Source organism: Macaca nemestrina, chromosome 19 (genome assembly GCF_043159975.1).
Source record: "Macaca nemestrina isolate mMacNem1 chromosome 19, mMacNem.hap1, whole genome shotgun sequence".
NCBI classification, from domain to species: domain Eukaryota; kingdom Metazoa; phylum Chordata; class Mammalia; order Primates; family Cercopithecidae; genus Macaca; species Macaca nemestrina.
The window spans coordinates 56,799,979-56,813,888 of NC_092143.1; the positions used below are offsets into that span (position 1 = coordinate 56,799,979).

The following is a 13,910-nucleotide window of genomic DNA, read 5'->3' on the forward strand; positions in this document are numbered from 1 at the left end:
TTTTCTGAAAGATCAAATTTCAGTGGAAATTATTGATTTTATAAGTATTTATTAATATTTAAACTGATAATTCCATCCATAAAATAAAATATAATATGACTTAGAAAGGAATAAAGTAATACAAAGAAGGTGTAAGGAAATGATTTAACAGAGACCCTAATTCCAGGGACCTCACCTTATACTGGTAATACTGGAGTCCAGTTAATTTTATCCTAGAGCATGACCGCCTAAGACTCTGAAATAACTTAGTGGGGAGTTTCACCTTGTGGTTGAGAGCATGACTTGTAGAATCAGACTATATTAGTTAGGGTCCTAGCTGGAATCAACAGATGCATTCAAATTATTTTAATTTATGAGAGATTTAATTCACAGACTATATATAAGGATGGAGTGAAATCACATTGGATGGTGCAGAACCTCAGAGCTAGCAACAGTATAGCTGTTACTGCCTCTGACTTGAAGTGGTGAAGGAGTGGAGAGACTGGTTCCTGGAATTTGAGGGAGAGAGTCTTGTAGAGAGTGCCATCTTGGGAAGCACAGTGGTCTTCAGTTGAGGGACATAGACAGCTTGAGGTGACTCCACAGCAGGGAAGCCCAGGGAATAAGAACCTCAGCCTCTGATCTCCTGATTGGCTCCCATTGGATGAATCAACTGGAATCCAGAAGGAAGGACACTGATACCCACGGATGCAGTTTATAGAGGTCGGCCACCTGGCACTGCAGTTAGGTGGAGAGTGAACCTGGCAAATGAAGAGGTCGGCACACTGACCCATCTGAATTTGAATCACAGCTTTACTAATGCTTAGCCATGTACCTTTGGGCAAGGTAGTCAGTCATTACACACTTATTTCCTCATATGTAAAATGGTGTTGATAATCCTATCCCAAGGGGTTGTTGTAAGGATTAAAAGAACTAATTTATATAAAGCCTTTGGTAGGAGGCTTCACTCATAGCAATAATCAATACATGCTAGCCACTTCAGTGTCATCTTTGTTGTAATCAGCTCATCACATCCTCCAACGATCATATTTTTAACACATGCCTGCTTTGGTCTTAGTCTCAGAAGGATCTATTGACTAAGACAAAGATTCCCCTGAGGGGCTGTTTTGATCTCTTGCAGAGGGGAAGTAGCAGCTAGTGCTGTCGCTTTGCCTAGCATTGTGCCCAGTCAGCTAAATCTTGGAAGCCCTAATTTGATTCCTATTAGAGGCCTGACAATTGACAAAATGATATTACTCACCTTTTTTGTTTTTGATTTTTCATTTCCATGAATACATTATATTTTCAGAGGGTGACAATGTTAATATCTACTTGATGGTAATAATTTCTGGAAAGCACATGAGACACAGAATACCACCATGGTAGGCAAAAGCACAGTGACTTTTATACATTAGCTGCCAGGATTCTTGGCACCATTTCTGAAAAACTGTGTGGTGGACTATTTCTGGAACCTAACCATGGATAGTTCATTTTATTTTTGTTTAGAAATATGATGTTTTAAACATGACTTTGGAAAAAACATCTGTGCATCTCATCATAAGCCACAAAATGAGTAGAACATAAAATTTTGTTGAATGGGAAAGCATTAACTTCTCAACAGTGTATACAGCTTAATCTGCAATAGAAAGAAAATACGTGAGAAAAATGTCTTACAGTAACATGTCTTCATAAAATTGTGATTTCTTAGGTTGTGGTTATTTTTATCCTAAAAACCATCCACCAAAACATTAATTTTGGAACATGTAAGATGAGCCCATGAACACTGCATTTTAGCTACTTATTACAGACACTCAATTTTTCCATTATAAACAACAGGCCCTTTCTCTGTTTCTTTCAGTTTGATTCTCTCTTCTTATAATATGAAAGTGTCCCCACTGAAATTTGGTCAATGTGGCCAGCCAAATTAGGGACTCACTTTTCTATGTTTTGGGATTCCATTTATCAGTACCTTCTTACCTGTTCATCACTGTAGGAGGAGCATTCAGCCCAGAGATTCTCAGCTCTCTCTCATTTGGCAACACTTTGGCCTGTCATCAATTCCCATAAGAAATGCCAAGAACAAAGTAGTTTTACCCTGAAGAACAAACTCAATGCATTTCAGGAATAGAGCCTTTAACACGTGATTGTAAGGCATTCTGATTACCACAAGTCCTTTCTGGAATGAAATCCAGCATAGAGAAATAAACTAATACACTAGAAAAAGAATGTTAGAATTTCTTTCTGTCTGTGGGGCATTGATTTAATTATTTCCAATAGTGTTCTGTGGAGAATGTTTTTCTGTTTCCAGAATAATTAAAAATTACCACTGAAATTTTGCCATCTTCACATCGATTTAGGTAACGAAACAGCTATGAGATCTTCATTGGAAGCAGTGTTCACAACCTTTCCTTAATTTTTTAAAATTTAAAAATTTTTGTAGATTCAAGGGTTACATGTGCGGTTTGTTACATGGATATATGATATGATGGTGAGGTGTGGGCTCCTAGTGTACCTGTCACCCAAATAGTGAACATTGTACCCAATTGGTAACTTTTTAACCCTTTCCCCCTTCCTACCCCACGCCCCACTTTGGAGTCCCCAGTGTCTATTATTTCCCCCTGTACGTCCATCAGCTTTCCTTTTTTGATGATATATTTGGTGCCTCTGCCACTCAGCAGCTGTGATCAACTGGGTCATGATGGAATGGCTTTCTGCCATGAATATTCAGGGAGACTTCGCCTGTGCCATGGAGGTTTATGATGGATGGGGGGAGCAGGAAGAGCCTGGGATCTTTAGGACCTCGAAGGGAATGGATCGATAGTCGGGTAAGTGAATGATTTTCCAGTGTCATAATAGTGAGGTTTCTTTATATTGCTTTGTGACATTTTCATTGCTCCTTGGATTCTTGATTCTGGAGGAGGAACAAAAGGGTTTTGTTTTGTTTTGTTTGTGCCAGATCTCCTTGAGTTAGACATGGCCCATTGGCAGAATGGAGGCTGCACTTGAACTGGGTTCTGAAATTGGATGGGAGCCACTCTACGTGGGTTTTAAAATCAGGTTTCTGGGTCTGTTGGTTCTTCTTCCATCTGGGTTGTCCCCCATTCAGAGCTTGGCAAGGGTAAGATTTTGTTCTATATCCCTAAGCTTCTGTGACAACAATATCCTAGGATATCTCCACCCTCCTTCGTACCTTCAAACAGTTACTACAACTGTTTGAATCTCTCTTATAGTAAGAAAATAATCCCACTGAAATTTTGATCAATCTGGCCAGCCAAATCAGAGACTTACTTTTCTATGTTTTGGGATTCCATCCATTAGCACATTGTTATCTGTTCATCACTGTAATAAGGGCAGTCAGCCCAGAGATTCTCTGCTGCTCTCAGCACCCTTGGATTAATGTAAGTCCACATCTTCCCTGCTAGGAGGAGGGCAATTGAAGAAGGAAGTATTTTAATTTTATATTAATTTTTAATTTCAGAGAGTAGTAATAATCCCATTGCCTTTATTAGAATTTTTAAGGGATACATTACCCACTTTCTTTTTTCACTTTAAACAGTAAGTAATGTCAGAATAATATAAGGAAAAATATAAAGATTAGCAATAAAAGTGTGTTTGGCTATTGCAGAATTCTTTTTCTAAAAATTCAGGGCACTTTTTATAACATAATTTCGTATAATGTCACATTTTAAATAAAATCCTATGTCAGTCCCCTCCCCTGCCCCTGCAATGCGTGCACACACACACACACTCACACACACACTCACACACACACACACTCACACACACACAATCATCTACCAAAGGGGAAATCCACTTTGTCCTTAGAAATGGTGGTGGTTTGGTTAACGAAAAATTGAGTCTCATCCAGTGTCAGAGCACCAATGTTGTGGAAAATCAACTCCAGAACAGCATGGAGATATTTCCCAAGTTCCCTAAGTCTTTTGTTTGTTTGTAATGGAAATCTATCATAGTGACAAAAGCAATCTCCAAACTGTGAATTGATTTTGTTCCAGAAATTCACGTGAAAGCTAGTTATCAGCGCTCAGAACTCATTTTTCCATATAAGCAATGTTATAGGGTTAGTTCTGTTCCCAGGCTGGCTCCTAAAAGCTTACTTAACACATGCGCAGTTGAACAATGCTGCTCTAAACTCACAGATTATTGGTACTTGAGGGGTTGTCAGAGATCTTCAAATTTAGTAACACTATTAAACTGTACAGAGGATCAGAGAGGTTAAGGCTGTTGCTTAGGGTTATCCAGCAAAGGCAAGACCAGATCCACATCTCCCGACTTTCAAGTCAGTGACCTTTCCACTATACTGTAATTTGTAGAACTGGGCCACTGTTTACCACCTTATATTGGTAAAAAGGTTGCTTGTGAGTAGGTATATATCACTTTAGCACTTAGAAATATTTAGAAACTTTCCCATATATTAGGCTCACAGAGTCTTCACTATAATCCTATGAAGACAGTAGAGGAGATCCTGTTCCCATTTTTAAAGGTAAAGACACTGAAGCTTCAGGAGGTTAAATCAATTGCCCACAGCCACACAATTAGTAAGTAGGGCTCCAACCCAGCTCTTCTGAGCCTGAGGACAGTGTCCACTCTGCTCCTGACCTGCGGCAGCAGTGCAGCCCTCAGGGCTTCACACAGGGTGTCCATGCAGGGAACAGCGCTGGCTGGGCAGGTGAGAGGCTGGGTCAGTCATGGAGATGGGTGGAATCTGCCAAGGGGGCTGCAGTGTTGATGGGGCTGAAGGTACAAGGAAAGGGCCTGGGAGTGAAGATCCAGGGCTCTGGTGGTTGTACCGCTTAGGGTAGTTTTCAACATCACAATGGGAGGTTGGGAGTTAGTGGTTCTCCCACTTGTTAACTAACTTAACAAGTTAAGTGAGTGGTAGGAGCTTGAAATAATGGCAAAGTGGGTGAGATGTGCATATTGCTTATATGGTCACATATGTGTATATATGTTGTACATATGTTTATGTCACTTTTCCTTAGAAACTTCCTATACAGGGCCGGGCGCTGTGGCTCACGCCTGTAATCCCAGCACTTTGGGAGGCAGAGGCGGGCGGATCACGAGGTCAGGAGATCGAGACCATCCTGGCTAACACGGTGAAACCCTGTCTCTACTAAAAATACCAAAAAATTAGCTGGGCGTGGTGACGGTGCCTGTAGTTCAGCTACTCTGGAGGCTGAGGCAGGAGAATGGCGTGAACCCGGGAGGCGGAGCTTGCAGTGAGCCGAGATGGCACCACTGCACTCCAGCCTGGGGGACCGAGCGAGACTCCGTCTCAAAAAAAAAAAAAAAAAAAAAAGAAACTGCTTATACATAAAGATCATCTTTAACAGATCATCTGGCATATGGCTGATATTTTTTTGAAAAATTTTTTAAACTGATAAATTTATAATTGTATGTATGACAGAGCAAATCTCTTGGGGGGGAAGAAAGTCCCCTGAAAAAGAGAAAGAAAAACTCATTCATAACAGTCCACCTTTACACTGATGTGTGTTCCTGCTGATGTAACACGGTGCTCCACGCATCATCATGCTGGTTAAGAATGCTGGTAGGAGCCTGTGTGGGTTTAGGGGTATGCTATGAGGATTCCTCCTGCTTGTTTGGTAGTAAAGATGGAGTCAGATTCCAATCCACAGCTTGGTGGACTGGACTAGGGATGGAAGAAATCAAGTCCGTAGCAGCAGCCTGTGGTCTGGAGGCTCGCTGCAGAATTGAAAACGGTTTCAGAACATCATATTTTGGTGCCACACGCCACATTTCTAAGCATTATGTCGTGTAGGAATTGAATTAGCATTCCTCAGTGCTTAATTTTCATTGTGACAGGTCTGTTTGCTCACTGATGCTTTTAATTTATTACCTTGCTATTGCAAAATGTATCACTCAAAGTTGTTATCTTGTTACTATCAGTAAAGGGAGGGAAAAATCCACATGGCAGGACATGGGACTCATTTCTGAAATGATTGGCAGACTGTGTCTGCCTTTTCCTTTATGCCATTCATTTTCCCTCATGATTTCTTTACCCCCCTCTTTCCTTTAATTTTTAATTTTTCTTCTTCTGTACTTCTTTTCTTTTCTCTAACTCTTGTCTTTCTCCACCTTCAGACTTCACCTCACTTTCTGCTTATTTTAATGCTTTTTTTTCTTTATATAATCATTTCCCTCCCACTCTTTCCTATTCTTATTCTTTGAGTCTCAACATTCTCTCTCATTCCTCTTCCAGAACTCACTCTCAGCTACCTCCTACGTACTTACTTTCTTTGGTTTATTCACATTTTCTTCTTTGACTATAACATTTCCTAAATTTAATGCTCCTTGTTTTTAATTCTGTCTTGAATTGTAAGAAAAAGAGTCTGGTTTTAAGCTTATAGGCAATAACCTAAGATGCTATTAGGAACAGAGGATACTTTTCCAAATCTCCTTGTCTAGGGTTACAGAATCACTTCAATGATTTGGATAAAAGGTAGTATATGAATCCAAAATACTTGTCACATTTGTATTATTAGTACTGCTAATAAGAATTCTATTTAATGATGAGTTACACCGACCTTGCAGGTCTTCCAACTTGGTTATGTATTATTTCAAGCATATATAATAGTTTCTACTCAGGGGAGGCAGCACAATATTGTGGAAAAAACATAGACTTCTGAATTAAACAGGTGTGAATTTGTATCTAGGCTCTGCTCCTAATTGGCACTGTAATGACGGTGAAGTATTGCCATCATTTATTGATTTATTTTTTTGTTAGGAAGCATCTCAAAGCTCACAAAAAAATATATATGAGAACAACTACGTACCCACCCTTTCTCTGTGTCAAATCTTATTTTACCATATTAATTTCAGATCTCTTTCTTTTGTTGAGGATTAACATATCATATTAATTACTAAACTGCTCTGATTTAGAGTTTCTTCAATTCTGAAATGGGTGTAGTCATACTTATATTCCAGAGTCATGAGAATTAAACAGTATGCCAAATCTAAAGTGCTGAAAAACAGTTTCTTCCTTTCTTATGTAAGGAATCATGAAAACATCATTTTAGTGGCATTTTAGACCTCTTATGAATTTTTTAAAAAGATAGAGAACATACTTTTCCTGACTATAGGCAGTCCCTAACCTTGACTTTGTAATTATAAAAATAGAGGTGATTTTCCTAGCACTGACTTCGGAACATACATCAAAATTTAATATTCCCTGAAACCAAGTTTTAAAAAAATCTTAAAATTTGACAAACATTTGAATTTTCAGGAACAAACAAGTTCCCCATAAATGCATTTTGAAAATAATATTTTCTAGTCACTTGAGTATTTGACTGTAAAAAATGAAAAAGGTACTTTTCCTGGCACATGAGCACATAAGAGTTGAAACCCAGAGTGAGTTTTCCAGATGCTAAGATGAGAAGTGTTTTCTTTGGTAGCTGATTCTGCAGCAGTAGCAGCTGCCCTAAAATAAGCTGTTGTTCAGGCCAATGAGGAAAGTATGTCCCAGATGGGGAAAGGGTAGCACACTGGGAGGCATGACTGCTAGAAAACCTAGGGTAACAGCTGCCGAGACAATGCCATGGCCATCTGAACCTCGCTGAGCAGCACAGGCTCAGCATTCATTCATATTTATTAAGTGCCTACTAAGTGCCAGGCACGATTCATGCCCTTGGGATACAGAAGTAAAACAACAACAACAACAAAAAAACCCTTTTGTCATGGAGCTTACATTCAAGGAGTGGTGTTGAGGACAAAGAGACCACAAATAAAAGAAAGAAGTTAATTATGATACGTTAGAAGGCAGTAAGTGCTATGGAGAAAAATGAAGAAAGGGCAGCGGTTAGGAAGTGCTAGGTGGTGGCATGGTTTACAAGAACTGTGGATTAATTTGTTTGTTCATTCATTGGCCAAGAAACATTTGTGGAGCAAACATTTCATTTGGTCAGTGTAGTAACACACGGTCCAGGATCTGAAGATACTTCCGGTCTGGTGGGGAAGTCGGAAGTATGGCAGGGCATGATCAAGGTATGCCATGGGAAGACAGGAGAGAGGGCACAGCAACTCTTTCAGGGTCAGGGAAGGATGTCTTGGAAGAGGAGACCATGTTGAGTGATGATAAGGAACAGGATTGCAAGTTGGGAATGAGTGAGGCAAGTCATGCTCAAGGCCTGGCTTCTGCTTGGCCAGCTGGTTGGGGGCGATTCTGTTGCTCAGAGTCAGAGTCAGGGAATGCAGAGGAGCACAGTGGTTTGGGGGATGGCGATCAGCTCTATTGGATGCCTGTGGGTGTCTAGAAGCAGTCAGATAGATGGGCTCACGGCAGAGAGGTCTGGCCTGGAGAAGCCTCATGGCACAGTCGGAGATGCCCTGTCATGTTATCCAGAGTGTACTGGGTCTTAAGCAGCCCCATTTCCAAGCAGAATGATCTTAGAAGCAAATAGCAGAAAGAGTCTCACAGGCTGCCTGCGGCTCTCTCTCACATGGGATAGCTACAGATCTTCCTATCTCTGCTACTTGTTCCCTTCCTGAGGGCTTACACTCCAGGCTTTAGGATTCATTTTGGGGGAAATTAAGGAGCCCTTATTTAAGAGTTCAGGCAGATTGGCCTTGTTGCCACTTACACTCAGTACCTCAGCACTGAATCAGGTAACTGATGGTCTGTCTTGGTTATAGAATTTAGACCAATACAACATCTAATAACTGGGCCTTTATTATCTTGAGTTCTAAATCCTGGCCTGACAAGCTACCCTAAACTCTTACTCCTTTGAGACTGGTTTTCCATTCTGACCTTGATAGTTCAGTTCCATTTGTTTATGAGCACTTGCTAAGTCCCAGGCAATGAAGGTAACATGCCAGGTGCTGAGATTCAAAAATGAATAAAATATATTCTCTGCCTATATGGAACATATGTGTTTAGTAGGAGAGTTGGTCATATAAGCCTGCAATGATAGTTCTGTATGATTTGATTCAATAATAGCAGAAAGTTCAATGTCCAGAGGAAGCACAGTTCTGCCCAGGGACAGGGGTACCAAAACCCAATTGTGGCCTCAAAGTCATCTGCTACCTGCTGCAAGATGTCACTGCTGGTGGCTGCTGATGTGCCTACCACTCTTCTCCACTCTGCTTTCATGGGATTGGCCCATCAGTGGCTTTAAGTGTCTTATTGGAGTTTAGATACTGTGTTTTGCCAGTTGCCTTCACTGCTTTTCTCTGCTAAATATTGAACTGTGTCATCTGCCTCCTTGCATCTCTCTGTTCTTCTGTCCCACTTCAACTTCATCTGTAACATACCAGTTTTCTAGTCTAGTAGACTCTGTAGTGATAGCCCTGCTTTCATTCCTGATTATTGATAATTTGATTCTTCTCTCTTTTTTCCCTGATTAGCCTGGCTAGAGATTTATCAATTTTATTCATCTTCTCAAAGAACCACGTTTTGATTTCTATCTATTTTTCTTTACTGTTGTTCCATTCTCTACTTTATCATTTCAACTCTATTCTTTATCATCTTCTTTATTCATCTTACTTAGGGTTGAATTTGCTCTTCCTTTTCCAGTTTAGGGTGGAAGCTGAGGTCATTCTGAACATGGAAAATTAACATCCATGAATGTTGAAAGTCTTGAATCTGTATCAGAATTTGAATCTAGTTTCCCGGAGTGTCGGTGCAGTGCTCCTTTTATTAAAGCTCCTGATATGGCCATGTATTTGAAAGGAATGGTGAGGAATCTGCATTTTTGATAAGCACAGTATAGTGGTTTAAAAACCTGTCTGCAAATTCTTTGACTTAAAAGACTAGGTTAAAAGAGGTGACACAGCTTCTGATCGACTCTCTTGGGATGAGCCACCATGTTGTAAGGAAGCCCAGGAAACATGGAGAGGCTTGGTGTTGTGGATCTAGCCCCAGCTGAGGTCTCAGCTGACAGCCAATTTCATCCATCCAAGCTGAATCAGTGAACCTTCAGATAGTCCCAGCTTCCAGTCTAAATTGCTCTGAGTAAAGTAGAGATGAGCTGTTCCTGCCGAGTTCTGCCCAAACTGCATTTAAGACACCAAGTTTTAGAGTGGGCTTTGATGTAGCAGTAGATAATCAGAATACATAATAAACAAATTTATTGAATATGCTAAAAGTTGTTTATAAAATATTTGAAATCTTGATTTTTTTTATAAGGAAGGCAAAGAAAGATAGCAAATCTCTTCCTACTTGAACTAGAATTAGTCGATTGTCTCTGAATCTGACCCATTAATAACAATCTTTTGAAGAACTTTAAATCCTTCCCAGCTTTTGTACAGGGCCCACTTGTTTATTTGCAGTCAGTCATGCCTATCTGTAAAAGGAATATAATATCACTAAATTTGACAGAAAAATTCAGTCTAGCTTTTTGTGTTTTAAGTTTTTAAGAAATGATCTATTGGCCAGGCGCGGTGGCTCACGCCTGTAATCCCAGCACTTTGGGAGGCAGAATCGGGTGGATCACGAGGTCAGGAGTTCGAGACCAGCCTGGCCAATGTGGTGAAACTCTGTCTCTACTAAAAATACAAAAATTAGCCAGGTGTGTAGTCCCAGCTACTTGGGAGGCTGAGGCAGGAGAATGGCATGAACCCAGGAGGCGGTGCTTGCAGTGAGCGGAGATCACGCCCACGCACTCCAGCCTGGGTGACAGAGCGAGACTCTGTCTCAAACAAAACAAAACAAAACAAAACAAACAAAAAAAAGATCTATTGAGTTACAATTGACATATAATAAACTTCACATGTTTACAGTATGTACAGATAGTGCTGGTAAGTTTTGGTGTTATGTACACACTGATAAAACCATCAACACAATCAACATAATGAGCATATCCATCATCCCTCAAAGTTTCCTTGGTGCCCTTTTATAATTGCTCCTTCCTGATTCCCACCCTCATCTTCCCCTTCCTCAGCATAGGCAGCAACACTGATCTGCTTTCTGTCATTGCAGATTAGTTTGCGTTTTCTCGAGTTTCATATATATGAAAGCTTTTTTGTCCTCTTTTTATTTAGCATAATTGTTTTAAGATTTACCCTCATTGTTATGTGTATCATAAGTAAATTCCTTCTCATTGTTCAGGAGTACTTCATTGTAAGCATATATCACAATTGGTTTAATCATTCACCTATTAATTGGCATCTAAATTATTTCCAGTTTTTGGTTATTACAAACAAAGCTGCTATGAACATTTGTGTACACATCTTTGTATGTATGTACACTGCCTTTTCTCTAGGGTAAATATTAATACTTGTGAGTGGAATGACTAGATCACGTGGTAGGTATATATTTTACTTTTGAAGAAACTAACAAACTGTTTTCCAAATTGAATATACTATTTTACATTCACACCAGCAGTATATGAGAGGTACTCATTACCACCCCTAATGCTCACTATTATGGGTCTTTGTAATTCTAGCCATTCTGTTTGGTCTGTAGTGCTATCTCTTGTTGTTCTAATTGTATTTCCCTAATTACTAATGAGGGTGAGCATCCTTTCATGTACTTATTTGCTACTTGTATATCTTCTTTGATAAAGTGTTCATGTCTTTTGCCCATATCTATATTTGGTTGTGTGTGTTCTCATTTTAGAATTTTGAGAATTCTTTGTATATTCTGCATACAAGTATTTTATAAGATATATGTTTTGCAGATATTTTCTCCAAGTCTGTGGCTTTTTAAAAAATCTCAACAGGTTTTAGTTTTTGTGAAGTCTAATTTATCAACTTGTTGTTTTCTGGATAATACTTTTAGTATTGTATCTAGGAAATCTTTGTCTTACTCAAGGTCATAAAGATTTTCATCTATGTTTTATTCTAGAAGTTTTATAGTTTTTAGTTTTATATTTTGGTCTATCATACTTCTTTCTTTTTGAGATACTTTCTCGCCCTGTCGCCCAGGCTGTAGTGCAGTGGCACAATCACTGCTAACTGCAGCTCCGAGTTCCTGAGCTCCAGTGATCTTTCTTAGCCTCCCTAGTAGCTGAGAAAATGTTGAATCCACCTGTGCACCAGTGAAGCCAGCTGGGCTTGAAAAGTTTTGTTTCTTTGTTTTGTTTTTTTGTCAGAACATTTTAATCTATAAATTAAATTTCTTTAGTATTTATAGGGGTATTCAGGTTATCTGTTTCTTCTTGAGTGAGCTTTGGTAGTTTATGTCTTTCAAGGAGTATGTTAATTTCATCTAAGTTGTTGAATTTATTGGCATAAAGTTGTTCATAATATTCCCTTATAATCTTTTAAATATGTGTAGACTCTGTAGTGATAGCCCTGCTTTCATTCCTGATTATTGATAATTTGATTCTTCTCTCTTATTTCCCCGATCAGCCTGGCTAGAGATTTATCAATTTTATTCATCTTCTCAAAGAACCACGTTTTGATTTCTATCTATTTTTCTTTATTGTTGTTCCATTCTCTACTTTATCATTTCAACTCTATTCTTTATCATCTTCTTTATTCATCTTACCTAGGGTTGAATTTGCTCTTCCTTTTCCAGTTTAGGGTGGAAGCTGAGGTCATTGATTCAAAGGTTTTCAAAGAAAACCTTCATTTCTCTTTCTCTTATAGGTAGTTAGAGCTACACATTTGACTTCAAGTACTGCTTTAGTGGCATCTCATAATGGGTTCTACTGTGGTTTCTCATCCCTGCACCATGGCCTGCAATTTCTCTCAAGTCAGTAGGCGGGATAAATCACAGGGCTCACTTTATTTGTTTCTTATCTCTCAGGAATCACCGTCCTTCAGCACCTGATATCCAGTGTCTTGAGAATCATCGTTTCATATATATAGTCTGGTTTTTAAAAATTTTTATTCTTTCAGGTAGGAGGGGATAATCTGGTCCCTGTGACTCCATCATAGTTCTTCTGTAGTTTCACATAACGTTCTTATGTATTTCTTGAACAAATACATTTATTTTTAGGCATTGTTTTGATTACTTTGAGTTTATCATTTAGTATATTTGTGCTGACATTTCTCATTTACCCTTCAGACACCAGACCTGGTATTCCATTCACTGTGAGACAGGTTTGTTTTTTTTTTTTTTTTGAGACAGGGTCTCACTTTGTTGCCCAGGCTGGAGTGCAGTGGTGCAATCTTGGCTCACTGCAAACTCTGCCTCCCAGATTCAAGCAATTCTCCTGCCTCAGCCTCCTGAGTACCTGGGATTACAGATGCCCACCACTACACCAGCTAATTTTTGTATTTTTAGTAGAGACGGAGTTTCACCATATTGGCCAGGTTGTTCTGGAACTCCTAACCTCAAGTGATTCACCAGTCTTGGCCTCCCAAAGTGCTGGGATTACAGGTGTGAGCCACCATGCCCGGCTAGCCACAGTGCCCAGTCTAGTTGTTAAACGCTTAGACAATTCCTCTCCATTGGAGTTATAACCTTTTAGTTTACTATATAATTTGCTTATTTATTTTATTTATTTGCCTTCTGCCCTACCTCTCCCTACAAGCACTATGAGGAAAAGGATTTTTTCCTGTTTGGTTTCTGCTGAGATTCAGATGCTTGCTCTGCCAGTTTTACTAGCGAGACAATATATGTAACCTCTCTGTGCCTCAAGTTCATCATTTGTAAAGTGGATATAATAATGTCCATCTCAAGGGGTTGTTGTGAAGGCTGAATGTGTTAATATACATGAAACACTTAGAACAGTGCCTGGCACATAGTAAATCATTGCTGTTTGCTGAATTTTTCTCACAAAAGACTGGATAGGGTGACAACAGATGATAAATGCAAGCCCAGCTCTCTCAGATCAGCCATGAGCCAGTGGCCTTTAAAATAGTTTGAAGGGGGTGTACATTGAAGTGATCCACTTAACTACAACTATTAGCTTACATGCAGACATAATAGCTCCCCTTTTCCCAATTAAAAAAATAAATTTTGTATTAGTTTGCTTGAGCTGCCATTAAAAAAAAAAAAAAAAAGAAAA

At 39.3% G+C, this 13,910-nt stretch overlaps 1 long non-coding RNA gene across 1 annotated transcript; it reads right to left on the minus strand.

Annotated features, from left to right (window-relative positions):
* Positions 1 to 2: 2 nt before the first annotated feature.
* Positions 3 to 13,282, minus strand: LOC139360038 (uncharacterized). Its single transcript, XR_011616957.1, has 3 exons — positions 4,597 to 13,282; positions 3,268 to 3,397; positions 3 to 2,155 (listed from the first exon to the last, which is right to left on the minus strand). It is a non-coding gene; the product is annotated as an uncharacterized lncRNA (long non-coding RNA).
* Between the last annotated feature and the right edge of the window lie 628 nt (positions 13,283 to 13,910).